Source organism: Pseudophryne corroboree, chromosome 4 (assembly GCF_028390025.1).
Source record: "Pseudophryne corroboree isolate aPseCor3 chromosome 4, aPseCor3.hap2, whole genome shotgun sequence".
Classification (NCBI taxonomy): domain Eukaryota; kingdom Metazoa; phylum Chordata; class Amphibia; order Anura; family Myobatrachidae; genus Pseudophryne; species Pseudophryne corroboree.
Window position 1 is genome coordinate 797,537,484 of NC_086447.1, and position 24,804 is coordinate 797,562,287.

At 43.4% G+C, this 24,804-nt stretch overlaps 1 long non-coding RNA gene across 3 annotated transcripts in view; it reads left to right on the top strand.

Moving 5' to 3' along the window:
• The window catches only part of LOC134910394 (uncharacterized), a 198,711-nt gene that overhangs the window by 99,162 nt on the left and 74,745 nt on the right, over nucleotides 1–24,804 (top strand). For 2 of the 3 annotated variants that reach the window (XR_010176185.1, XR_010176184.1), the window contains exon 3: nucleotides 14,231–14,319. This is a non-coding gene — a long non-coding RNA (uncharacterized LOC134910394). Of the gene's footprint in view, nucleotides 1–9,514; nucleotides 9,698–14,230; nucleotides 14,320–24,804 lie in introns of all 3 variants that reach the window. The other variant, XR_010176186.1, reaches the window with a different exon arrangement.

The window sequence follows — 24,804 nt, forward strand, 5'->3', positions numbered from 1 at the left end:
GTCTGTTCCTTATCACGGGACTTCTCTGGATCAGCAACCTTTTTGCAGTGGGATGAATGGACCCAAGTCTCTCTCTCAGCAACCTTCAATGCTGTGGTGCTAGTCAATAAGACCTGGTATGGTCCTTCCCATCTATCAATAAGACAACCTGAGCGTAGAAAATTTCGTATCATTACATAATCCCCAGGTTCAATGTCATGACAATTACTATCTGGTAAATCAGGAATCACCAACTTCAGATTATCATTTTGATTCCTCAACTGCTTACTCATGTTAATCAAGTACTTTACAGTTACTTCATTGTTACATTTCAAATCATCCTGAGGGTTAATCATGACATGCGGTTGTCGACCAAACAAGATTTCAAAAGGAGACAGATTAAGAGGGGACCTGGGAGTGGTTCTGATGCTATACAAAACAATGGGTAAAGCTTCTGGCCACGTCAATCCTGTCTCTGCCATTACTTTACTCAATTTATTTTTAATAGTGCTGTTCACTCTTTCGACCTTCGCACTCGCCTGTGGACGGTACGGAGTGTGCAGCTTGCTATCAATACCCATTAATTTACACATTCCTTGAAAGACATCACCTGTAAAATGGGTACCCCTATCACTTTCAATGATTCTAGGGATACCATATCTACATACAAATTCCTGCACAATTTTCTTAGCTGTTAACATAGCGGTATTTGTAGCTGCTGGAAAAGCTTCGACCCAATTCGAGAAAACATCTATACAGACAAGTACATATTTCAAATTTCGACATGGGGGTAATTGAATGAAGTCAATTTGTATTACCTGGAAAGGGCCGCCGGCAGGTGGGATATGGGATGGTTCTGTAGGTATTGCTTTTCCAATATTCTTTCTCAGACAGGTAAGGCATGACATTGCTCTTTTACTCGCATGAGAGGAGAATCCTGGGGCGCACCAGTATGCTCTTACCAATTTGCACATCCCCTCCTTGCCTAGATGAGTCAGCCCATGAGCTGCTTCAGCCAGACATGGAAGGTATGCCCTGGGGGCCACTGGTTTACCATGTCCATCGGTCCAGAGCCCTGAGGACTCCTGGCCATATCCCTTTGCCTTCCAGACTGCTCTTTCCTGTGTGGAACACAAATTCTGCATCTCACACAACTTTTGTGTGTTGATGGTATTAAATACCATCAGTTGTGTGGTGTCTGTCTGTATGGGGGTAGCAGCTGCAAGCTTTGCGGCTTCGTCTGCTCGGCTGTTACCAAGGGATACTGGGTCTTGGCTATATGTATGTGCTTTACATTTGATAACAGCCACTCTGTCGGGTTCCTGTATCGCTGTTAGAAGCCTTTTTATATATGCTGCATGCGCTATCGGTGTACCAGCTGCCGTCATGAAATTTCTGAGGCGCCATAGGGCTCCGAAATCATGTACTACCCCGAAGGCGTATCTAGAATCGGTGTAGATATTGGCTGACTTACCCTTAGCCAATTCACATGCTCTGGTTAGGGCGACCAGTTCAGCAACCTGGGCTGAGTGAGGTGGGCCTAGCGGTTCCGCTTCTATGGTGTCTTGGTCATCTACGACTGCGTATCCAGTACACAAGTCTCCCGAGTCTGACTGTCTATGACAACTACCGTCAGTGTAGAACGTGAGTTCTGCATCTTCCAGTGGATTGTCACTGATGTCAGGCCTTGCGGTAAAATTTTGGGTCAAATATTCCATACAATCATGTGTATCTTCCTTTGCATTAAATCCTCCTTCCCCATCACTCTCACCTTCCACCCTTTGTGCCTGGCCAGGCACACCTGGGAGATACGTTGCAGGATTTAATGCGCTGCATCTCCTTATGGTGATGTTTACTGGGGCCATTAATGCCAATTCCCATCTTGTAAACCTTGCTGATGAGACGTGTCTGGTTTGGGCAGAATTCAATAAGGCAGATACCGCATGCGGTGTATGGATTGTGAGGTTGTGGCCTAGCACGACATCTTCGCTTTTTGTCACTAGCAATGCTATCGCCGCAACGCTTCGCAAGCATGTGGGGAGGGATCGCGCTACCGCGTCTAGCTGAGCGCTGTAGTATGCAACTGGCCTGCTGGCATCACCGTGTTTTTGGGTTAGTACACCTGCTGCGCAACCAGCACTTTCTGTTCCGTATAGTTCAAAGGGTTTCCCATAGTCTGGCATACCTAGTGCTGGTGCCTGCGTTAGGCACTGTTTGAGTCTCTCAAATGCTGTTTCGGATTCGTCTGTATGCGAAATCCGATCAGGTTTGTTTGAAGAGACCATTTCCTGCAAAGGTAACGCCAATATGGAAAACCCTGGGATCCAATTACGGCAATACCCACACATTCCTAAAAACGTCCTGATCTGTTGCTGGGTTTGTGGCAGTGTCATGTCTCTAATGGCTTGGATTCTATCAGCGGTCAGGTGTCTCAGTCCTTGTGTTAGACAGTGTCCCAAATATTTTACCTTAGTTTGGCATAATTGTAACTTGTCTTTGGAAACTTTGTGACCTGTGTCTGAAAGATGAAACAGGAGCTGTTTCGTATCCTTCAGAGATGCTTCCAGTGAATCTGAACACAGTAATAAATCGTCCACATACTGTATCAATACTGATCCACTGTCTGGTTGGAAGGACTGTAAACAATCATGCAAAGCCTGAGAAAATATACTTGGACTATCTATGAAACCTTGGGGTAACCGAGTCCACGTGTATTGGACTCCTCTGTATGTGAATGCAAACAAATATTGGCTGTCAGGGTGCAGAGGTACCGAAAAGAAAGCGGAGCAGAGGTCAATAACAGTGAAAAATTTGGCAGTGGGAGGAATTTGCATTAGGATGACAGCTGGATTAGGCACTACGGGGAACTGACTTTCAACTATTTTGTTAATCCCCCTTAGATCCTGCACTAGCCTGTAACCCCTCCCCCCACTCTTTTTAACAGGGAAGATGGGACTATTTGCTGTGCTGGATGTTCTTACTAGAATGCCCTGTTGTAGCAAGCGTTCTATTACTGGGAAAACTCCTAACTCCACCTCTGGCTTCAGAGGATACTGTGGGATTTTTGGAGCTATCCTACCATCTTTTACTTGTACAACTACTGGAGCTACATTTGCCATTAATCCAGTGTCCTGTCCATCTTTTGTCCAAAGTGACTCTGGTATCTGAGATGTCATCTCTTCTACTTGGGATGGATTCCTATTTGTCATAATGGAATGTGACATTAATTTTGATGGGGAGTCTAACATGTCTCGTACCTCCTGAGCGTGATTCTCAGGAATGTCCAAGAATACACCTTCAGGAGTACAATAAATGACGCAACCCATTTTACATAGTAAGTCTCTACCCAGGAGATTAGTTGGTGCCGATGCAGCCAGCAAAAAGGAATGCTTGGTATGCAACAGCCCTATTGTAATCTCGGCTGGTTTGCTAACAGGGTAGTGCTGGACTACTCCTGTTACTCCCATGGCTGGAATTGTCCTACCAGTGGTTCTCATGCCCACTGTCGAATTTATCACTGACTTGGCCGCCCCTGTGTCTACAAGAAAGTTTAAAGTTTTACCAGCTACATTGATTGCAATCTCTGGTTCACTTCCAAGACTGGCAATCAACTTAACTGGCTGCAGATTACAGGTATGGCCACACCCCTAGTGGGTATGCTGACCTCCCTGAATCCCGCTGGCAGCGACTACTTGTGAGGGGGTTAGCTGGGAACTACCAGAGGCATGCCAATCTCTGTTCGGGGGATATCTTTTTGTTTCCCCTGTATGTGGCTCGAAACTCCGCCTCTGTGGACCCTGCTCCCAATGTCGTGTGTCGTGTCGTTGTCTAGGGGGTTGAAAAGATCTTTGTACACTCTTTGTTCTACATTCTCGTGCATAGTGTCCCGGTCTGTTACAAGAAAAACATGTTATTACACTTGCCTTACCCACAGGATTCGGTGGTACATACGCAGGCTGCCTTGTGGTCAGCGCCTGTATACTTACTGACATCAACTTATCACTTTGCGACTCCCTGTGCCTAGTGATGTTTCTGTCGTGATCAATAGCAGCCTCTCTCAATGTGGACACTGACAGACCTCGCCAGCATGGTTGCGTGGTCTGTACCCTAGCTTTTAATGTTTCTTTTAAACCATCCATCAGTACAGATACTGCTACTTCTCGGTGGTTTGGGTTGGTCTTAATGTCTTCTATACCAGTGTACTTTGCCATTTCTAATAGTGCCCGGTGAAAATATTCTGTTGCCGTTTCGGACTCCTTTTGCTTAATGGAGAATATCTTGTTCCATTTAACAACGGCTGGGAAATACTCTTTTAGCTGTAAATTTATCCTTTTTACATTATCCTTGTTGTACACGTCTGTAAGCGGTACATCTTTATCCAATGCACAGTCAGCTAAGAATTGAGTTGCGTCGACATTGGAAGGTAAACAAGCTCTTAGCAGTATCTGCCAATCCTTGTTGTTGGGTTCTACAGTGTTGCCTAGATCCCTGATGTATTTTTGGCTAGCAACTAAGTCCTTCCTGGGGTCAGGAAATTCGGACACTATTGTTCTTAATTCCATTCGGGAAAATGGAGTGTACATGGCAATGTTCCTTATGGGAGTGGCTCCAGACACATCTGTTTTTCCATTGGGAACTGCTATTACCCTTACAGGAGCAATTCTAACAGCCTCTTCCTGTGTAGATTCTACAGCTTGTTGTGGTACAATTGTTTCAGTGTAGTGCATGGTGCCGTACTTACCCGTTGACACGACCTCACCTATCCCTCCGCTAGGGGCTTTCGCTAATCTCGTGGGTGTCGCTGTGCCTACTGTGGTCTCTGCTATGGTGGCCGCAAGAGAGAGAGCTGAAATTGTTGCTGAATCGTCTTCTTGATCACACTCCTGAGGAAAGTTCAAAACAGGGTACAACTTGCACGGGTTAATAATTGCATGAGTTACGTGGTTAACATCATTTACATTTACAGGGTTACTAAGTGTTTGTGTTTTACAACCCAGTGCGTTTCTCTCCGCAATCAACTTCTCTCCTGCAATGTATGGTGGAGGAGGGGCTGTGGCTATCAGCTTACTGACTGCCCCAGATCCTGCCGCCAGAGCCAAACCTCTCTGTATCTCACCTTCCTGGTGCCATAACTGTAAATAATCATGATGCTGAATTCGTCTCTTTGTTGATTTTACGAGACATATCCTCCTCCTTAAATTTTGTAACACTTCTGGACTGAAGCTACCTATTCTTGGGAATTTGTCCCTGTCTTGTACAGTCATTCTCTCCCATTCATCACATAAAACCTCAGTGTGACTTCCGTATTTTTCACACATGATGTATCTTGCCGACCCGACTGGTCGGTTCTCTGAATCAACCCGAACCGAGGTTGATCGCCCCCTACCTGAACAACTGGCCCCCATAATCTGCAGGTGTTGCTTATTCCTCCTTGGATCTTTATATCAAGGTTTTCAGCGAACCCTTACAAACAAACCAAGATGTCCTGGGCAGGCCGGCGGTGGCGGTTTACCAAGTACCCCACTTACTTCTCGCCCACGTTGGCCAGTACTGCAATCACTGTAACCAGAGCTGCTGTACCCAACTCAGGGCCCCTGTGAACCTGTGTTTACTGGAACATATGAGGGTTACCCGCAGGACACTTACTCTTTCCAGTAAAGGTGGGGTTGTTAGATAGTTCCTGAGTGACCAGCGAACTTCCCTTTAAAAATAAAAAATTACACAAATCACGTCAGAATGTACAAATAGCGTTTGTGACCACTTTACTCTAATGGTATTAGGTCAGATTACTAACTACTGCACACAATTACGTGCGGTCCAATCGTTCAGTACATAAGCACTACCTGTTATGTACTGAGAGATTAATGGAATCGATGTTTCCGGCCGCGATTCCTTCAGCAAGAGCTTGTATGGCCTATATGGGTTCTGCACCAACACCCCAGGCGTTGTGCCTCTTGTACCTTTATAGCGGACCTCTTTGTCTATTTTACCTGTTACCTTATGACCTCCTGGTCTGTTACCGTCTGTTAATGACCTCCTGGTCTGTTACCTTATGACCTCCTGGTCTGTTACCTTATGGTCCGCTATACTCTAATGCTCAAATATTTATTTAACCAGGGATGCCTCCCTAGCCACCGTATATGTCACTTACACGTATGTCCCTTGACGAGTACCCGACTTTCCTTTTGGTTCAACCTCTAAGTTATATAAACTTATGTGATAAAAAAAACACACTCACTCAACACATGTACACTTTGTTTCTATATCTATTTCTGCGCAGAAATTTTTCTTCAGCCCAGCAGTGTTACCAATTTGAAGCAGGATCTGTTAAACTAAATTTCAGATTTTTCCAAAAATAGATTTGCGTTATTTACCGCGTCGCGTTATTTACCGCTGTGCGTTACTTATCGCCTTTGCGCTAATTATCGCTTTGCGCTAATTCAACTTTTCGTGACTTGAGCTACGTGGGCGTAACCGGACGCTACGTTGCGTAACGTACGCTGCGTGCGTCTGCCTTTGGATTGCGTACGCAAGTCTTTTGTTAGGGACACGTGTACGCAAAACAAAGATCCACCGTAACACAATTTCTATTTTTATCAATGTAGATGATCCCTGATCATCTACCGCACACCACACTGACTGCCTTGTCTCCCAGACAAGCCGTGTGTTGGTCTATATTTTAACTATTACCTCTACTATGAAATAACAGCAAATCTCTTTTAGCACTTTCTATCAACTATAAAAATTGGCAAACAGGAATAGTGATATACGAAATTGAAAAAGAAATGCAGATATATATGTATGCGTGCGTGTATACGCAAGACAGAAGAGAAATAAAACAGTTTTAAAAGACACAAGCGTTTTGTTCTTACTTCCGGTTCCCGGATTCCTTCAGCACTCTTTATCTAAGCGAAGCAGACGCTTATCCCGTCAGCACTGCGAGACAACCTCCCACCCTTTGCTGGGGGGATAATGTCTGCTGATCTACCTAGTGCAGATATGAGAAGGATCGGACGAGTCCCCAATTGACAATGCTAAATTCCTTTGTCGTATAAACAACCCTTTATGAAGTCTAAGAACACTGTACGCTGCTTACTTAAGAAGTACCGTAAGGGTACGCTATTTGCGTAACGATCGCTCAGCCGTAGGCGAGACGCTCAAGCGTCACGTTCGCTCACGGCCCAGTGATCACAGGACAACACGTTATTGGTTATGACTAGAGTAATGATTCGCTATGGCGTAGCGGACGCTCGAGACCACGAGGAGATCACCAGCGGCGCAGACGCTCACAACGCTATACCTTTATGTCTAAACCTTATACCAATGAAATGCACAGAATACCTTAATGTGAGTACAGGGTGTAAGTGCAACCTTGTGTAACCTGACTAACTACAAAGCTGCTTGAGCGTCACCGACGCTCAAGTGAACACTTAACACTATAGAAAATACACAGATACTGGTTTAGGGTCCAAAGCCTATTAACTGTATTATATCTAATATACTTGTAAAAGGGGATAACAGTACAAATGATACACTACAATATAACAGAGACTTCCTAACCAAAATACAATACTATCTAATACAATACAATACTAGTCTAGGGGAGATGTGAGAGAAAAGAGAAAGGAGAGAGAGAGAGAGAGAAATGGAGAGAGATGAGAGAAATTGGCTCACAGTAAGACAATGATTACGGAGAGAAACTTACGCACAAGGGGAAACGATCGCATGCGCCTGGACATCCAGCACCCGATTTTCAGCAATGAGAACCGTTGAAGAGTGAGAGCTGGATGTGGTCGGCCTGCCTATTTATGCCCCACACACAATGCAATCCTACAGTCCCTACAATCCCATTGTCCATTGGACGTCGGAATTCGGCCCTGTATCATAACAAAAGGTCATAGGTTGATTCATACAGGTGGGCTGTGACGATTTCAAACAGCTCAGGTGGGTGGGGAACTAGGTTTCCCGCCGCATACCTGAGTATGAGTAAATAGTAGAAATGGACATAAACTTCTTATGTCCATAACTATCCGCACGAGCGATTAATACGCTCCAAACCAACACCGGAATATTGCTATTTAAATACTCTTCCGATGGGTACCAAACACTACTGCATGACTCCTGTTAGACCCTTCCTACGATACAAAGAGGGATTCCTCAGCTCAGGGACATTCTATATTAACCAAACTTTCAGAATCTATCAAAGGGACCATGATCTACAAACTACATTAATTGTGAAAATATGTAACGAATGAGTCGCACGCTACGACTACATAAACTCTACCGTAAATACGCATACCGTGCGCCCGCGGGTGCACGCTATTGCGGGTATGCGCCTTCACGGGAGAGCGTACGCATGCGCAGCGCGGACCAGTGTGCGGTGCAAATATGGCAGTGTGTATGGGGATATTTTTCTGACTTTGAAACCCTGTACTTGCCAGAAGTAAAGGAGAGGACCAGCGTGTTCTCTGCAATCTGAGTAGAGAGAGAAAATGGCACTGAGTAGTGTGCTGGCTGACTGAGGAAGAAGCTCCGCCCCCGCAATGGCGCGTCCTTACACTCATAAACACTGTAATATTTATACTGGCGGGGGTAGGGCTGTGCCAGAGGCAACTTATGCCCCCTTTTTGCCAGTTTGAGGTATTTTTCTTGCTGCCCAGGGCGCCCCCCCTCCCGCCCTGAACCCTGTAGTGCCTGTGTGTGTCGGCAGCAATGGCACACTGCGATCCCGCCAACCACGCCGCACCTCAGCCGTCACTTACTTGATAGATCATTCTTATACTCACCTGCCTTCTGACTTCTAGCTCTGTGAGGGGGGTGACGGCGTGCTGTGGGAGTGAGCATCTAGACACGGCTTGCGTTCAGTTCCCTACAGGAGCTAATGGTGTCCTGTCAGCCAGAAACAGAGCCATGAAACTCTGAGGAAGTTGGTTCTGCTTCTGCCCCCTCAGTCCCACGAAGCAGGGAGTCTGATGCCAGCAGATCTCCCTGAAAATAAAAAACCTAACATAAGTCTTTTCAGAGAAACTCAGTAGAGCTCCTCAGAGTGCATCCAGTCGACCTGGGCACATTTCTAAAACTGAGTTCTGGAGGAGGGGCATAGAGGAAGGAGCCAGTTCACACCCAATGAAGTCTTTAGAGTGCCCATGTCTCCTGCGGATCCCGTCTATACCCCATGGTCTTGATGTCGTCCCCAGCATCCTCTAGGACGTATGAAAAATTGGGGCAGATTTATTAAGCCTGGTAATGTGATAAAGTGGAAGGTGATAAAGTACCAGCCAATCAGCTCCTAACTGCCATGTCACAGACTGGGTTTAAAAAATGACAGTTAGGAGCTGACTGGCTGGTGCTTTATTATCTTCCACTTTATCACTTCACCAGGCTTAATAAATCTGCCCAATTATTCCCAAAAAAGTGGGTGTGCAATGGGGAGCAATGTCTCCCCATCATTTGCGAATATCTTCATGTTCAAGAAAGAAAAGCAGGTATTTTTCAACAATTGGGACATTGCTAAACACAACCTCTTGTTTTCCAGGTTCATAGATGACCTGTTTATCCTGTGCACAGGCACGGAGGATTTGTTTGTACATTTGATGCATGAAACTAATTCCAGGATGTCGACCATTAAGTTCACATACAAAGTTGGCCCTTCTTCTGTGAATTATTTTGAATTATTTGGATGTTGAGGTCTCCATTGTGGATGGCGCCATCAGGACAGGTTTGTTCACGAAACCCACTGATAAAAATACTTTTTAAGGGCCTATAGTCACCACCCTAAAGCCCTTAAAAAGGGTCTCCCAAGATCGCAAATGATCAGAACCAGTAGAATTTTCAGTGATCGGACTACATTGGAACCTGAATTGGACAAAATGGTGTCTAAATTCATGGAGAGGGGATAGGATCTTAAGACCTTACTTGATCGGAAAAAGGAAGTCTTGGCAATCACTAGAAAAAATTTGATGACTCCTAAAGTAAAAACTGAGGATTCTATATTCCCGTTTGTTAACAAGTACAACATTTCCAGCACATTGTTGCCCCGAGTTTGTGGCCAATAATCTTCACAGACAGACAACTACCCAATCTCAATAGTAAACGTCCACTTATGTGCTTTAATCGCAGTAAAAGTATCAAATATCATGTAGTTCACTCGGATATAACAGGCTTCCAGTCAAACCAGGATACATCAAAGTACTTCTTGAGTAGACCTCCCGGGTGTTACAAGTGCCCTAAGTGCACTACTTGTTCACATATGATCACTGGAATCCAGTTTAAACATCCTCACAGGGACTGTACCTATAAGATTAACCATATACTTATCTGTACTTTAACACACACATAGTGTATGTGATAATATGTGAATGCAACTTATACTGTGTGGGTAAATCGAGTAGGTCCTTGAGAGAAAGAATGGCCTTACACAGATCAGCAATTAAGCAGGCCATCTTCGGCAAAATCTCAGAACAACTGGTAGCAAAACATTTGGCTGAGAAAGGGCACTCTATGGGAGACTTTAAACTACTGGTCATCGATCATATCCCTAAAGATCTGAGAGGAGGAGACAGAGAAGGCAAGACCCCAGAGAGTCTAGGTACTGGCAGCTACTCACCCCAGTCATTGTGCACGGGTGGCTGCTGCTGGCACTGCGGGTCCCCATTTCCCTCCTCCCCTGCCAAGAAGCTCAGCTCCAGTTTCTACCTTTCTTCACTTCCTGGATTGGTCACATGACCAATCCGAGCTGTCTATCAGAGCTCACACATGCCCCCACTGTAAGGCATGCCTCACATTTCTCTGTTCTATGTGGTCTGATTGGTAGCTGTGTAGCTCCGCCCATCTGTACAGGCAGTGTCCGACAGTGTGAGAGATGAGGCTGAGCTGCCACTGCCTCATCTCTGTCTCTCCCTGCAGTTCCAGGAGCTCTGCAACTCTGGTACATTTTATCTATAAAGATGATTGTATTAATACAAAGAAGATGCTTATACTGTAAGTAATAAATATCTTCTTTCTGTTCTTCCATCATTTTTATAATGAGAACTCTGAGTATGATAGGGAGCATGACAGGTGAGGCTCTGCCTCCCCTGCCTGCTAATAACTCACCAATGAGAAATCTTTCCAAAAACAGGGAGCATACAATAGATTGATTATCTTTAAGAGCTATTTGGGGTTTTTCTTGATAGCTTGACTACATCCTGGTCTGGAAACACTTCCTGATTCAAAGTTCACATGAATTTTTTTATATATTGTTGTATTTACTTTCTTCACAATATGTTCTTCACAAACCTAATAACTCACCAATGAGAAATCTTTCCAAGTGAAAAAGAAGGACAGATGAAGTAGGACTCTAAGGACACATAAGGAATGTATATTTTGTCTTTATTTTTTTATTAGTAGCGCTTATACGAGTTTTCTTTTTCCTAAACTTTGGTATACATTTTTTAAAACTGATCCATGCCTATTCTCAAAGTTTGAAAAAGGAAATAGATGTATCTGCTCATATATATGGATGATTTTCCTGTGAGGAAGACGAGATCACAAAACTAAGTGATGTTCTAGACTCGCCCTTTCATACTAAAGACTTGGTTGAGGTAACATACTACTTAGGAATCCACATATAGCAAGAAGAAGATGGAAATGTTTTACTGATCAGTCTACTAACATATTCTGCCACCAATTGGAAGAGTGGAATCCTGTACTTGTGGGTAGTTGCACATTTCCAAAATGACTAGCCTCTCTTCCAAGAGAACTGAAAAGGAATTCTGGAACTATTTCCCTGGAATGCTCTAGAGAAGTGATGGCCAGGACGATAGGCTCAAGTCTCTTTAATCATTTGTCTAGCTGAGACTAGTTGTAGAAACACTGACCTTCTACTTGACATAGGTATTTGTTTCAAATTCTTTTCTGACAACTTCCTTATCCTCTTCTCCAAACTTCTACCAAAGGAAACACCTGTTAAGTACAATGATGATGGATCGGAGCTTGAGCAGAGTGGGGTGTCATACAGCTCACCAGCTTGTAACAAACACCTGGGGGTAAATTTACTAAGGTGGGAGATTTTTAGAACTGGTGATGTTGCCCATATCAACCAATCAGATTATATCTATTATCTGCTAGAAGCAGCTAGATAAATGGTAAGTAGAATCTGATTGGTTGCCATGGGCATAATCACCAGTTCTAAAAATCTCCCACCTTAGTAAATTTACCCCTGGAGTCAGCACCTGTTCTTCAGCTTCCTCCAATGTTTGCTGTGCCCAGCACCACCTAGGACTACTGCTAGCTACTGATTCCATGGCTCCCTGACTATCATAATAGATTTATTTTGTGTCACAAGTGTTCCTGTGCTGTCAGAGTCAGCTTAAGTGGTGGCACAGGGATCGAGTACCCCTGAATCCCCCCTCTCTTTGCGAGCCCCCATATACTTTTCTGTAGCTGCAGCAGTACCAGCACAATATATTTTAATTTTAACATACATTACCTAAATTCCTAACAAAACTTGTGCCGTGAGTGAAGTTGCTGTGAAATGTCACACAAATAAAAATTTAACAGGCTGTTTTACAGAGCTGCTCGTTTCCAGGGGTACTATGTTAAGTTCTGTCTTTTTTATCATGCCACGGAATACCACTTGGCATTGTTTTTGCATTTTAGAATTTTGTGGAATTTTTAGTCTTCTATGAATATCATTGGCTCAATGACTTACGATTCATTCTGCGGTATAGTGTAGAACCAAAGGTGTTTCTATAATGGGTGCACATGGGCTCCTTAGTCCAGGAGGGCCCACACCCCACACACACTGCACCCATACATTATACTTACCCCTCCGAAGTCCAGCGGCGGCAGCGGCCTTGCACTGCGGCCATTTCCAAGTGATTAGCGCATGCAACTGGATATGTCAGAGTCTACTTGCTGCCGGAGAGGAGGCTGCACGCGGGTTCCCTTCTCTCTTTAAATGACCGTGTGTAGAACTGGGAGCATTTGAGTGTAAATTCACCAAGTAAACCATGCTAAATTGTGCAATTGAATATGGAATAAGGTGAATATTCTATGGATCAGTTTTGAACATTTTGCTGAGTAATATATCTTGTGACGAAAAGTTAAATTTCACTAAAATTACAGAGTTCAAGCTTCAAACCTTTCAAGAAAACAGATATGACAGAAGAAAAATTGCAGAATTTGTGTGAGATGACATAAAACTGTGATACATCTATTGCAAGCAATCCTTCAGTACCATGCAACGTATATATGCTAAAACAGTTCAGAAGTCAAAAAGCTGCTACATGGAGCAGAATAAAGAGGAAACATGTATTTCAAGGTCAAATCTTGTGGAAATTTCATTTTTCTTTTCATTAATGTTTTTAGAAAGAGACTTCAGGATGGTAGGTGGTGGTACAATGGGATTTGATATGAAGATGTGACACCTCATCTTAAATTTCCTAAGCGCGTTTCCTAACTTGACAGAAATGTCATGAAGTGTAGCTGATAAGGTTTGCCGTCCTCTAAAAACTGACTAATCGTACATGATGTCTTGGCAAGAGATAACCAGATTACAGTAGAGTCAAAATGACATCACATCAACTCTGTTTCAAATCCTATAGACACCAGTGCCTATCACCACTCCAGCTTGCTAACATCCTTGACACACAAATGGTATTTTCGGTCTTAAATGTCTTCCTTTCACTCTGTGTATGTCATGCTGGGGCAAATCACAAACAATTTTGTTATTAAATGTAAAGATCTATTAATTCACGGGCATTTGTCAGTCAGCACTTCATGTCGTATTGCATCACTGCCCATCTGTCTTCTGAATGCCTTCTTTTCTACATAGTGTCCTACCCGTACGTAATATCAGATACAGATATTGTTATCCTCGTTAAAATTCTGCTCGGATCTGACTACGGTAAATGGACTGGTGCTTTAAGTCTTGGAGAGTCGTTCAGATCAGTAATGAATTTCAAATAATTTATTCACTTCAGGAGTAAGTGCCTGGCATTCGCTCCTTACAGCTGGTTTGTTGAGATAATTGATTTTCATATAGTTTAAAGATGGGGGAAAGAAATATATGACAAGCACAGTGGATTTTGAGGTAATTCTGAATGCCATATCAGTTTAATTATAGTTCCAGCTGACATAGGTTCTTCCTATTGGAATTAAAATATCCAGGCAACTTGAAATACAACAGTGATGAATTTTTCATGTGCGCCTCTTACCTTCCCTGCTAGCTGTGGGCACTTTTAACAAGTACACTTGTCGTTCTTTCCAGGACAAACATGGCTTACATGAGAGTGCTGCCTGACACAGATAACTCAGGGGAATTGCAAGGCGGCAAATGAGATTCATTAGTATGTGGATGTAAGTTATCAGAGCTCCTTGTTTAATTTAGAGAAGAATATATGTTTTCTATGAATACAATTTTAAAATGGTAATCATATTCAGGAAGTGAAATGTTCCTTCTTTTGGCACTATTATCAATATGTAAAATAAAATCATTACTGGGATTCGCTGCTGGGGTCTTTCACATTTTAACAGGATAATTGTACAGCTTGAAAAAACAAATCACTGTTTTATTTATTTGTAATGCAGAATATTAATTTGGATGCAGAAAGCGGTAGGAATAAGGTGGCTTTTCAGGACAAAGGACTGGTGATATCTGGGGTTGTAGTGTGTCTTTATAAATGCAAAGGAGGGATTAATTTAACTGGCCCAGACATCAGGACACAGAGTACAGATTTGGGGAATACCAGTCAGCTGGTGTGATTAAAAAAATGTCTTTTTAGGGGAAAGAGACAATGGGCACATAAACTATTATTTTGTCTTTACAATATCGAAAGCATTTTTTAAAATTGTCTGTTTTTGCAGTTTTCTTTGAAAGTTGCCCATTTGTGTATGAGCACCACCAAACTTAGATTTGGATTTAGGGGGACATTTACTAAGCAGTGATAAGAGCGGAGAAGTGAGCCAGTGGAGAAGTTGCCCATGGCAACCAATCAGCACTGAAGTAACATCTATAATTTGCATACTATAAAATTATACAGAGCTGCTGATTGGTTGATGGGGCAACTTCTCCACTGGCTCACTTCTCCGCTCTTATCACTGCTTAGTAAATGTCCCCCTATGTCACTAGCATCTGAAACTACCTGCATCACTATATTCAGAGCATAGATGTCTCCCAAACAAATGTTTTGGAGTAATCAGCAGCAGCAGCAGCTTTAAAATGGCAAATGTATATATGTATATAAACCCTTTATATGGAACATATATGAAAGATACGCATAACCTAATGTTAGGCTCATTTGTGCGTGTGCATGTTTGTACTAATCTATACTTATAATAATAAAGTTGAAATGGTTGTGTCTGTACATAGAAATGTTTTGGAGAAATATACGGTACTCCATGGGACTGTGTAGGAACTATGGAGACAATTATTTTTTTTTTCCCCGGAATTTTGGTTTGTCAATTTTGTCTGTTGGTTCCAGCATCACAAAAAAACTACTGGATAGATCTGGATCACATTTTCACTAATGGATAGCTTAGTGACCTAGATAAAAACTGAGATATGTATTATAAAAGGTTGATTAAATAAATTTTCACTCATCTGGTCTTATTTTGGTAAGGGGTCCCAGATGGGCCGGTCCGGTCACACAGAGAGATAGGCTGGCTGGGAAGTGCAGGCTCCTGGGGCTCTGCTTGGCTGCCCGCCACTATGGCACACATCAGGGAGAGGAGCAATGAAGGAAAAAACAGACATTTGACACTAGGCAAGTGCAGTGTGCAGGCTCCTCAAGACAAAAATGACTATATGTATATAAAATTAAATATAATGTTTTGGAGACAAACATACTTCTAGGGACTCCTTATGAACTATGGAGACAAAACTATTTTTATCGGATTATGCACAATTCAAAATTATATATATATATATATATATATATATATATATATAGACTTCCAGCAATGACAGCACTCAGAGATTGTTTCAGCAATAAAAGTGTATTAAAGCAATTGACGTTTCGGAGCTGCAAGCTCCGTCCTCAGAATACACACACCACAATACAAAAGAACAAACTTACCCCATTATGTAGAGACCCACAGACCCGTGAACACCGTCTCTATACTTCCGCCACCGCCGCGTCCCATCTCCTCGTGCTGCAAGCGCCACGTCATATCCGGGAGCCAGCTGAGCGGTTGCCAAGGAAACACCCGCATGCGTGTCAGCTGAGATCAGCGTCGCGGACCATCACTGACGGGCTGGCAATAGTTGCATGAGGGAGGGATCTGTCGGGGGGAAGAGAGAGAGGGAACAGAGCACATATTAAAACATACAAAAAAGATACATAAAAACATGAATGAGCACCATAAACCTTACATGAAGCAGGAACTGTATACATGAATATAATCAACACAAATGTAACCAGACCAATAAAGCCTGCCAAACCTATATTAGGAAAGAGAGATTATAAACAACATAAAGGGTTAGATATAATTTACACGAGAGAGTTCCAATTAATCTTCTCATTAAGACCACCTGGGGAGGTGGTCCCCAATCTGGTGATCCACCGGGCTTCTTTAATTAGTAGTATTTTAGCCCTATCCCCTCCCCTAAGTGTCATGGGGACATGGTCAATGATAAAATAACGAAGAGATTCTAAAGGGTGACCTACCTTCTTAAAATGTTTGGCCACAGGTTGGTCAACCAGTTTCCCCTCAAGGGTCAACTTGATTGCCGATCTGTGGGCAGCCATCCGTTCCGAGAATTTCCGGATGGTTTGCCCAACATAGAACAACCCACACGGACAGACAATAATGTATGCGACATAGGTCGAAGAGCAGGTAAGAACAAATCTAATGTCATATTTCTTCTGGCCATGGGGGTGCTGAAATGCTTTGCAGTTAAACATAAACTGGCAAGTGGCACAACCAGTGCACCGGTAGCACCCAGGGGCTTTGTAATGGACATTAGGGATTTTGGGGACTCCCATACCCGTGATATTGGTTTTAACAATACGGTCCCTGATATTCCTACCTCTTCTAAAAGCCATCATGGGTGCGGATTGATTAAGACTCTTAAGTTCTGGATCGGTGGCGACTATAGGCCAAAGAGCCCGGGTCGCACGTCTCATGATAGGATTAGAGGTTGAAAAATCACAGAGAAATGGGATCCTAGATTTGCGCTTCTTGCTCACAGGGACCAAAAGCGATTGTCTGGGCATCAGTAAAACCTCATCTTTTTGGGCCAATAGAGGCTGTTTGTCATAACCACGAGCCAGAAATTTAGAGATAAGGACATCTAGTTCCCTATTGAGAACTAAAGGATCACTAATGATCCGTGCTAGACGCATCATCTGTGAACGTGGTAAACCTTTTTTGAGCGCTTCTGGATGGAAACTGGAAGACGTCAAAATGGTATTCCTGTCAGTAGACTTATGAAACACATTGGTACTTAATGTACCATTATTGATCTTGATTGCTACATCCAGGAAATGTGCCTCACTGGTGCTACAAGAAAAAGTAAATTTAATAGGAGAGTCACCAGAATCTATGGTAGCCATCAAATCTCTAAAAGCATTTTCGCCCACAGTCCATAACAGAAAGATATCATCAATGTAGCGACAGTATAATAGAATACTGTCGCTAATATTGTGATCAGAAAAAAATATCTTTTTCTCCTGTGTAAACATATATACATTTGCGTACGAAGGGGCCACCGGGGACCCCATCGCACACCCCCTCAGTTGTAAATAGAAACTACCGTCAAACAAAAAATAATTACGACGGAGAGTCAATTCTAACAAGGTCAGAAAAAGGTCATGATTAAACACATCTGTGGATAGAAACATGTTCAGAAACGAAGACATAGCAGCCACTCCTTCTAAATGAGGAATCACAGTATATAGACTACAAACGTCTAGACAACAGAGAAGTGTCCCTTCCGGGAGCTGGCCAATACCCTGTAATTCCAACAAGAAGGAGGTGGTATCTTTCAGGAATGTTGATTGAAGAGGAAGGAACGGCTGGATAATGGAATCCAAAAACTGTGCTACAGATCTATACAGCGATTCAGGGGCCGAAATAATCGGCCTTCCAGGAGGTTTTGAGCTATGCTTGTGCAATTTAGGCAAGGTGTAGAGTATTGGAACCTCGGGGTGTCGTATGGATAACACTTTGAGCATTTTCAAAGGCAATTTTCCTTCCTGTACAGCCATTTGCAGAATAGACTCCAGTTCCCTCTGATATTGAGATGTAGGATCGGTGGTCAGCTTGCGGTATACTTCCTCCTGCGCCAATTGTGAATAGATTTCTGCTTTATAATATTCCAGGTCAAGCACCACAATGGCCCCGCCTTTATCGGCGGGTCTGATCACAATGTCCTCATAGGACCCCAATGCGGTCAGGGCAGCAGACTCATCTTTAGAAAGATTAAACTTAATCTTAGACGGAGCAGATGTAAATTTAATAATCGACTCATCGAGAAGCCTATGGAATGATTTCAGCGAAGCGTTCGTAGAGTATGGGTCAAAGGTAGACCTAGAAGCCTTTCTGAGGAAGTTGGAGAAAATGGACGGCTCGGTCTGCTCCGCATTGTCCTGGAAATGTTCTTTAAGGCGAAGTCTACGGGAAAAGGCATGTAGGTCTCTCGACCAATTGAAGGAGTCGTGAAGGCTAGTGGGAACAAAACTTAATCCTTTATTCAGCACAGCCACTTCGGTGTTACTAAGAGTGCGTTTGGACAGATTAAAAATCAACGGTTCTTGCGTTGTGTCACGGCTCTTACCCCTTTTGTTTTGGCCACCCCTGCGGGTGGCAGAGATTTTATTGGGGGTTACGGAATCTCGTGAACTTCCCTCTAAAGGGGCACTCGTAGTTGCCACACCTTCATCCAGCTCTGAGGTAGCAAATTTGCTCTCTGAGCTAGATTGATTGGAGACATTTTTACGGTTCAACTTCCGGAACCAAGGTCTTCTCATACGGAGTGGTTTCTTGTTGTTATATTCAGAAGAATTTGTCCCCGACAACCATCGGTATACTTGGTTTTCCTCGTAATCGGTATCCACCGTAAGTTTCTTATTTCTTTTAAATTTCAGGAGATCCTTTTTATATTGTAAACACTGATTCTCCAGCTTTAGGATCCAATCCTGGGTTTGATCCTCCTCAAGGGTGGCATATTGTTCTTTTTCAAATGCGTCAATCTTAGATCTAGTAGTTGACAACTCTTTGTTAGCTTCATCAATGACTAAAATCATCAAGTCAAACGCGCACTTGTTGAGTATCGCGATCCAGCGCCGAACAAAGTCAGGGTTATTGCGTCCTATAGTAGGTACATTGCGTACCCTGAATCCACGTGGAATTTTGTGCTCGCGATAGTATTCCGACAGGGTGCTGCCATGCAAGAAGAAGTCTATCTCGCGGCGTTTCAATTTCCAGATTTGATGGTACAAAGACTCAGGGTCAAGTGACTTATCAGACAAGATAGGAGTTTCTTTAGAGAGAATCTGCTCAATTTCAGCTTCAGAAAAGCTGAATGTCTCCCCAGTGTCTGTGACCACTAAGTTACGACAGCCCAGGAGTTCCTGTGAGGCTGACATCACGTCTTCAGCGTTGCCTCACACCAGGTAAGGAAAATAGGTGCACATACACATAAAAGGTGCAAAGTCACACAGACTGGGGAATGTCTCCAAAAGGTATATACCAACAGGTGGTGGTGCCAGGTAACGGGTGCTGTAAACAGCACAATTATATCCATCCAGTGAATACCGGCACTCACAAACATGAAAACAGCTTCCTCCGGTGCATGTCCATATCAAAGGTAGACTTCCAGCAATGACAGCACTCAGAGATTGTTTCAGCAATAAAAGTGTATTAAAGCAATTGACGTTTCGGAGCTGCAAGCTCCGTCCTCAGAATACACACCACAATACAAAAGAACAAACTTACCCCCTTATGTAGAGACCCACAGACCCGTGAACACTGTCTCTGTACTTCCGCCACCGCCGCGTCCCATCTCCTCGTGCTGCAAGCGCCACGTCATATCCGGGAGCCAACTGAGCGGTTGCCAAGGAAACAACCGCATGCGTGTCAGCTGAGATCAGCGTCGCGGACCATCGCAGAGATGGGACGCGGCAGTGGCGGATGTACAGAGACGGTGTTCACGGGTCTGTGGGTCTCTACATAAGGGGGTAAGTTTGTTCTTTTGTATTGTGGTGTGTATTCTGAGGACGGAGCTTGCAGCTCCGAAACGTCAATTGCTTTAATACACTTTTATTGCTGAAACAATCTCTGAGTGCTGTCATTGCTGGAAGTCTACCTTTGATATGGACATGCACCGGAGGAAGCTGTTTTCATGTTTGTGAGTGCCGGTATTCACTGGATGGATATAATTGTGCTGTTTACAGCACCCGTTACCTGGCACCACCACCTGTTGGTATATACCTTTTGGAGACATTCCCCAGTCTGTGTGACTTTGCACCTTTTATGTGTATGTGCACCTATTTTCCTTACCTGGTGTGAGGCAACGCTGAAGACGTGATGTCAGCCTCACAGGAACTCCCGGGCTGTCGTAACTTAGTGGTCACAGACACTGGGGAGACATTCAGCTTTTCTGAAGCTGAAATTGAGCAGATTCTCTCTAAAGAAACTCCTATCTTGTCTGATAAGTCACTTGACCCTGAGTCTTTGTACCATCAAATCTGGAAATTGAAACGCCGCGAGATAGACTTCTTCTTGCATGGCAGCACCCTGTCGGAATACTATCGCGAGCACAAAATTCCACGTGGATTCAGGGTACGCAATGTACCTACTATAGGACGCAATAACCCTGACTTTGTTCGACGCTGGATCGCGATACTCAACAAGTGCGCGTTTGACTTGATGATTTTAGTCATTGATGAAGCTAACAAAGAGTTGTCAACTACTAGATCTAAGATTGACGCATTTGAAAAAGAACAATATGCCACCCTTGAGGAGGATCAAACCCAGGATTGGATCCTAAAGCTGGAGAATCAGTGTTTACAATATAAAAAGGATCTCCTGAAATTTAAAAGAAATAAGAAACTTACGGTGGATACCGATTACGAGGAAAACCAAGTATACCGATGGTTGTCGGGGACAAATTCTTCTGAATATAACAACAAGAAACCACTCCGTATGAGAAGACCTTGGTTCCGGAAGTTGAACCGTAAAAATGTCTCCAATCAATCTAGCTCAGAGAGCAAATTTGCTACCTCAGAGCTGGATGAAGGTGTGGCAACTACGAGTGCCCCTTTAGAGGGAAGTTCACGAGATTCCGTAACCCCCAATAAAATCTCTGCCACCCGCAGGGGTGGCCAAAACAAAAGGGGTAAGAGCCGTGACACAACGCAAGAACCGTTGATTTTTAATCTGTCCAAACGCACTCTTAGTAACACCGAAGTGGCTGTGCTGAATAAAGGATTAAGTTTTGTTCCCACTAGCCTTCACAACTCCTTCAATTGGTCGAGAGACCTACATGCCTTTTCCCGTAGACTTCGCCTTAAAGAACATTTCCAGGACAATGCGGAGCAGACCGAGACGTCCATTTTCTCCAACTTCCTCAGAAAGGCTTCTAGGTCTACCTTTGACCCATACTCTACGAACGCTTCGCTGAAATCATTCCATAGGCTTCTCGATGAGTCGATTATTAAATTTACATCTGCTCCGTCTAAGATTAAGTTTAATCTTTCTAAAGATGAGTCTGCTGCCCTGACCGCATTGGGGTCCTATGAGGACATTGTGATCAGACCCGCCGATAAAAGCGGGGCCATTGTGGTGCTTGACCTGGAATATTATAAAGCAGAAATCTATTCACAATTGGCGCAGGAGGAAGTATACCGCAAGCTGACCACCGATCCTACATCTCAATATCAGAGGGAACTGGAGTCTATTCTGCAAATGGCTGTACAGGAAGGAAAATTGCCTTTGAAAATGCTCAAAGTGTTATCCATACGACACCCCAAGGTTCCAATACTCTACACCTTGCCTAAATTGCACAAGCATAGCTCAAAACCTCCTGGAAGGCCGATTATTTCGGCCCCTGAATCGCTGTATAGATCTGTAGCACAGTTTTTGGATTCCATTATCCAGCCGTTCCTTCCTCTTCAATCAACATTCCTGAAAGATACCACCTCCTTCTTGTTGGAATTACAGGGAATTGGCCAGCTCCCGGAAGGGACACTTCTCTGTTGTCTAGACGTTTGTAGTCTATATACTGTGATTCCTCACGTAGAAGGATTGGCTGCTATGTCTTCGTTTCTGAACATGTTTCTATCCACATATGTGTTTAATCATGACCTTTTTCTGACCTTGTTAGAATTGACTCTCCGTCGTAATTATTTTTTGTTTGACGGTAGTTTCTATTTACAACTGAGGGGGTGTGCGATGGGGTCCCCGGTGGCCCCTTCATACGCAAATGTATATATGTTTACACAGGAGAAAAATATATTTTTTTCTGATCACTATATTAGCGACAGTATTCTATTATACTGTCGCTACATTGATGATATCTTTCTGTTATGGACTGGGGGCGAAAATGCTTTTAGAGATTTGATGGCTACCATAGATTCTGGTGACTCTCCTATTAAATTTACTTTTTCTTGTAGCACCAGTGAGGCACATTTCCTGGATGTAGCAATCAAGATCAATAATGGTACATTAAGTACCAATGTGTTTCATAAGTCTACTGACAGGAATACCATTTTGACGTCTTCCAGTTTCCATCCAGAAGCGCTCAAAAAAGGTTTACCACGTTCACAGATGATGCGTCTAGCACGGATCATTAGTGATCTTTTAGTTCTCAATAGGGAACTAGATGTCCTTATCTCTAAATTTCTGGCTCGTGGTTATGACAAACAGCCTCTATTGGCCCAAAAAGATGAGGTTTTACTGATGCCCAGACAATCGCTTTTGGTCCCTGTGAGCAAGAAGCGCAAATCTAGGATCCCATTTCCCTGTGATTTTTCAACCTCTAATCCTATCATGAGACGTGCGACCCGGGCTCTTTGGCCTATAGTCGCCACCGATCCAGAACTTAAGAGTCTTAATCAATCCGCACCCATGATGGCTTTTAGAAGAGGTAGGAATATCAGGGACCGTATTGTTAAAACCGATATCACGGGTATGGGAGTCCCCAAAATCCCTAATGTCCATTACAAAGCCCCTGGGTGCTACCGGTGCACTGGTTGTGCCACTTGCCAGTTTATGTTTAACTGCAAAGCATTTCAGCACCCCCATGGCCAGAAGAAATATGACATTAGATTTGTTCTTACCTGCTCTTCGACCTATGTCGTATACATTATTGTCTGTCCGTGTGGGTTGTTCTATGTTGGGCAAACCATCCGGAAATTCTCGGAACGGATGGCTGCCCACAGATCGGCAATCAAGTTGACCCTTGAGGGGAAACTGGTTGACCAACCTGTGGCCAAACATTTTAAGAAGGTAGGTCACCCTTTAGAATCTCTTCGTTATTTTATCATTGACCATGTCCCCATGACACTTAGGGGAGGGGATAGGGCTAAAATACTACTAATTAAAGAAGCCCGGTGGATCACCAGATTGGGGACCACCTCCCCAGGTGGTCTTAATGAGAAGATTAATTGGAACTCTCTCGTGTAAATTATATCTAACCCTTTATGTTGTTTATAATCTCTCTTTCCTAATATAGGTTTGGCAGGCTTTATTGGTCTGGTTACATTTGTGTTGATTATATTCATGTATACAGTTCCTGCTTCATGTAAGGTTTATGGTGCTCGTTCATGTTTTTATGTATCTTTTTTGTATGTTTTAATATGTGCTCTGTTCCCTCTCTCTCTTCCCCCCGACAGATCCCTCCCTCATGCAACTATTGCCAGCCCGTCAGTGATGGTCCGCGACGCTGATCTCAGCTGACACGCATGCGGTTGTTTCCTTGGCAACCGCTCAGCTGGCTCCTGGATATGACGTGGCGCTTGCAGCACGAGGAGATGCGGCGGTGGCGGAAGTACAGAGACGGTGTTCACGGGTCTGTGGGTCTCTACATAAGGGGGTAAGTTTGTTCTTTTGTACTGTGGTGTGTATTCTGAGGACGGAGCTTGCAGCTCCGAAACGTCAATTGCTTTAATACACTTTTATTGCTGAAACAATCTCTGAGTGCTGTCATTGCTGGAAGTCTACCTTTGATATGGACATGCAACGGAGGAAGCTGTTTTCATGTTTGTGAGTGCCGGTATTCACTGGATGGATATATATATATATATATATATACACACACTATATATATAAATATATTGCACACCCTAAATTCAAACAGTTACATATGTATGCATATTTAAATACATAGATATATATATATTCCGAGATCTATTTCACAGGAAAATCTGACTATATATTAATAACTAATCAGGCAGTTTATCTTGACTCATGCAGTTGCAGTATACATGTCAATCCAGTAAATGGCATACCAAGCATCTTTTTGTGTTAATCCCTGAAGGAAAAACTGCAAAGAATTTTTACACAGATATTTTGTGATCAATGTCTACAATATAAAATATACACCATATTATTAGATGCCAGTACTGTCTTTGTAAAAGCAATAATAGTCATCCACATGAGCGAAGCCATACGATAGTTTTGAAATTAATTTAACTCTGTAGTGGAGATTTGACTGAGCCATGGTGCCTCATACTGCTCTGTGCCTTGGTTAGGGCCAGACTGCCCATCTGGCAAATGCTAGATGGGTCAATGGTGTGATGGGCCAGTCTGCCACACAGAGAGATGGGTTGGCTGGGCAGTGCAGCCTCCTTGTGCTCTGCTTGGCTGCCCAGCTCTTTGGCACATGGAGACATGGGCTGG